This window comes from Echinops telfairi, unplaced genomic scaffold (assembly GCF_000313985.2).
Source record: "Echinops telfairi isolate 266 unplaced genomic scaffold, ASM31398v2 ScPeMD7_25;HRSCAF=90, whole genome shotgun sequence".
NCBI lineage: Eukaryota > Metazoa > Chordata > Mammalia > Afrosoricida > Tenrecidae > Echinops > Echinops telfairi.
The window spans coordinates 6,681,409-6,686,113 of record NW_022103922.1 but is presented as its reverse complement, the minus strand read 5'-3'; positions in this window follow the sequence as shown (position 1 = coordinate 6,686,113).

The window sequence follows — 4,705 nt, the reverse complement described above, 5'->3', positions numbered from 1 at the left end:
GGCAACCCCAAGAGACGCATGAGCCCTGCTTTTTAAATCTTGAGAAGTGTGGGTCAGAGAAATTAAGGGGCCAGCTGAAAGTGACACACTGGTCAATGGCAGAACCAGAAATAGAAAGGCCATCTGTCGCTCTCTGTCTTGGGATCCCTGAACCTCCGGTAAGAACTCTGGCTACCGTGAAGCGAAGCGGACAAAGCCAGATGTAAAAGGCCAACATTGTCTAGTTCCATTTACAGCCCATATTCGGGATTGAAGAGAGCCCCCGGGTGTGGTGGTTACTCATTGGGCTGCTAACCACAAGGTCTGCAGTTTGAAACCACCAGCTGCTCAAAGGGAGAAAGTTTGAGGCTTCCTACTCCCAGAAAGATATACAGTCTCGGAAACCCACGGGGCACGTCTACCTGTCCTAGGGGGTCTCTATGCGTCAGCATCCACTCAATGGCAGTGAGTTTCCTTTGTTTGTTTGAGACCAGGTTTGGGGAAACCACAGAGACACAAAGTAGAGTCGCTGTCGCCAGGAGATGGGGGCCGGGACATTGGCAAGTTCTGAGTTGCTTTTGGGGGGCCATGGAAATGCTCCAGAATTCAGGAAACCACGACAGTCACAGGATGTCACAACATATTGTAAAAGCCACTAAGTTGGGGGGGGAGGGGCATATGAAACATTAAAAAAAAATTTTTAAAGCCACTAAGTTGTATGCACACACCGAAAGATGCTCAAAGCGGTGACTTTTCTCTCACTTCAAAATAAAGGTCACTTGAAGGTTAAAAACACAAAATAAGACAATCTTGAGACTAATCCTCAACACGCAATAAATGCCAGGTCAGCATTGAATAAGGAAATGACACACACACACACACACACACACACACACACTGAGGAGTAAAGCATTACCTTGGGGGAAGCTGCTGCTCTATTGAAAAGCTGGCGCTTTCTATGTCCATACAGAATTACGGTCTCGGAAACCCACCACAGCAGGCCTGCCCTGTCCTGTCCTATAGGGTCGCTGCGAGTCAGCAGGGAATTCGGTGTTCTTTGGGGTGCCTTGGACACGGCCACAGGCATCCTGAGAGAAAGAAAACCAACTGGTAGCTCCATGTTAGGCCAAGAGGTGCCAGGCTTGGCTACCAGGCTTGTGTGCTAGAATTCCTCTGTACAGCTGGTGACCTTAAAAATAGAATTTCCCCCCTGTCATGGTAATAAATATGGATGGTGACTTGGGAAGATTTTTTTTTTCTTTTCTCATTTCAGATTTCAGTGTCCTTCTGAGTCCATTCCTGTACTGGAGTATGCCACCCTATTTAAAGGAACGCATGTGGACAGTCAGGGTGTCAAAGATGGAAAACCGAGCGTGTTCATGTTCTTCATGGCACCCATCATATCCCCAGTCATTTTAAGTATGGTGCTATTGTGGCTCTTTTTGTTGTTGTTGTTGTTGAGTACTGTCGAGTTGATTGCAATGCATAGCGACCCTCTAGGACAGAGTGGAATTGCCCATAGAGTTACCAAGGCTAAATCTCGATGGGAACAGGCAGCCTCAATTTTCTCCCAAGGAGTGGCTGATGGGTTTGAATGACCAGCACTATGGTTGGCAGCTTAATTCTTAACCCACAGAGCCACTAGGGTTCCTTGGACCCCCTATGGAATGTAAGAATTCAACCCACTGAGCCACCAATGTCTTCTTCCTGCAACAAGGCCAACATAGCAGTAGACCAAGCATAAGCCATCAGATTTGACACACTGGATGGCTTCTGCTTGGAAGGAAAACCAAGCAAAAGGAAGACGAGTGTAGCAGCTTGCACTATTGCTCTGAATGGTTCGTTCTCAAGCCTGCAGAACATGCATCCCCACCTGTGCTTCTATGGGAAGGATATACATACAACTCTACCTTGGGAGTAGTGAGGTCGGCACATGACTTGCTTTGACCAATGGCATGTGAGCCAACATGATGCTTGCCATTTCTCAGTAGAGGTTTTTAGAGTCTTTGTATATTTCTAAGGAGCCCTGGTGGCACAATGGGATAAACATTATGCTGCCAACACGGGGTTGGTGGTTCAAACCCATCAACTACTCTGCAGCAGAAAGACAGGTTGTCTGCTTCTATTGGGGAAGCCCTCAGGAGCAGTGCCACTCTGTCCCGTAGGGTCACCTGTGTCTACATGGGCTTGATGGCAGTGGGTGGAGAGATTGTATGTTTCCACTAGTTCTCTGGCTCTGTGCCCTTTTACCATGAGAATAGGTCTCGGCACATTCTGTTCGGATCATCAATCAACGTCTATGGAAGCAGCCATCAAGACATCCACGGTGTTGCATTGGGAAACTATTGGAAAGACAGCTTCAGCGTGTTAGCCAGTGAAGCTGTACCTTTGATGTCTAAGGTGTGTCTGGCTCAACCCGGGGTCTTTCCAGCTCCCTCATAGGCACGTGATACCCGGACGATGAAAAAGGAAAGCCAAAGAAGAACGGACACGTACACATATGAATTGCGGCGTTGCCGATCGATATTGTACATCTCATGGGTTACATGAATAAACAAGTCAATCTTAGAAGAATTACGACCACCAAGAATGCGCCTTAGAGAAAAATGATGGTGAAACTGACTTTCTTCCTTTGGACATGTGAAGATACAGTGGGGGGGCGGGGAGCAGGTACACGTCAGACCTCCTTTACCTGCATAAGGGGAAGAAGAATCTTGACTTGTGGGAGGGATGGTTTGCAAATTGCCACAAGGCAGAGGTCAGACATGCCTCCATCTTCCAATTTTACTTACCCTATTCTGACACCAACCATCCTTCCCACAGCACTCTACTTCTTGGCTGGGTTCGATAGTCCATTGCAATGGCCACACAGAATTCACAGACAGTACTCAAGATGTGGGGGTTTCCTTGGGAAGTTAACTGGTTATCATAAGTCAGGACCAAAAACCACTAGGAATACAGTCCTTTTGGCTGAAGAACCTCATCGCAGCCAAACTGTCAGGCATATCTCTAGTCCTTGGCGTCTCCACCAAAAAGCCCCTTGGCCTCTGTCCTGCTTGGGCAAGGGTTACGAAGTTCCTTCAGCACTGATACATACCCAAGGGGCAAGCCAGCCTCCTGCCCGAAGACCCTCAGCTCTACTCCTTCCATGAGGGAGGAGCCACCACACTGTCTGATCGTTCCAGTCCATGTGACTCCTCTGCTCTGTCTCAGGGTCTTGGAGCCTCTGGTACCTCTGCTACCCCACCACTGCAGGCTGGGGTCTTGCACGTGTTCTGCCGGTGGCTCTACTTTCCTGACGATCGTGGGATTGTCTCTGTCTGAGACAGCTCGCGTTTATACACAGCAACATGGCAAAACTGACCAAGGCTCCAGTTCGAGTGTTCTACCCCTTCCTGATGTCATGGCTGCAACAATGGGCTCCAACATAAGGGAAATTGTGAGGACGGCACAGGACCGAGCCATGTTTCTGCCATCCGTAAGGTTGCTATGAGTCAGAACAGGATCCACGACCTCTAACTGCCACACCATCCCTTCTTGGCCTGCTTCCACCCTGTCACTGAGAGGGGGTGACAAAGATGACAGCTAGGAGAGCCACGGCACGTCATTTCACTTACCACAGCATCTCATCAGGAAAGACCAGTCTCTAGGAAATGACAGCCTCATTGGTAACGTTGGAAGGCCAACAACGACGAGGGAAAACCTCAACAGATGGACTGACCCAATAGCCACACCAATCGCCTCAAATGTACCAACCAGGCTGGAGGTGGAGCAGGACAGGGCAATGTGGTGTTTGGTCCTACATGGGGTCACCCGGGAATGGAACTGACTCGATGGCAGTAGTCACAGCCGTAGCCAGGGGCTGCTGCTTCAACCTGAAGCCTGACGTGAAACATTCACGGTCAGCCCACAATACACTCAGCTAAGATGTCAACTGGGTGGAAAACTCACGTGTGTTGTTGCAATCCTCTGGAAATCCAGGATTGTTTGTCTCCACAGCCAAGTGTCCTAACAGGGCCAGGTTTCTACCTTGTGGTCTGAAACAGCAGCTCCAGCTTCCACCAGGATGACCCAGAGGAAAGGAGAAAGGGAAATAGATAGCCTATTCATCCATTCGTTTGTTCCTATTCTTTCTCTGTCTCTCTCTCGCCACGGTCCAGTAATTGCACATGGATTTCTGCCAGAGCTCAGCCACATGGTCTTACCCACCTGCTTGAGAAGCCAGAAACGGAGTCTTGAGTTGGACCATCGTGGACCCAATTCGTACTGGACATTCCATTTTTCTGCCATATGCAGGTCAACATGGTCCCCACTTGACCTGCAAGCTGTCTGTGGCCTAAGTTGGCTCCAATTCATGGCAGTCCTATATGTTGCAGAATCAAACTGCTCATTAGGCTTTCCTTGGCTGAAATTCATGGCTGCAGATTGCCAGGCCTATCTACCAACCATCCTTCTCCTCCTACCCACCCACCTCCACCAGCACCCTACATCTCTGCTGGTTTCAATAATCCATTGCAATGGTCCCCACAGAGAACTCAGACAATATTCACATTGTGGGGGTTTATTACGGAAGTTAACAGGTTACCACAAGTCAGGATCAGAAAACATTAAGGATACAGTTCTTTCGTCTGCTGAGCCTCCTCTCAGTTATACTGGCAGGCATGTCTCTCTAGTTCTCAGCCTCACTCAGCCTCAAACAGGCAGCCTTTTGGCTTGTAACCAAGTG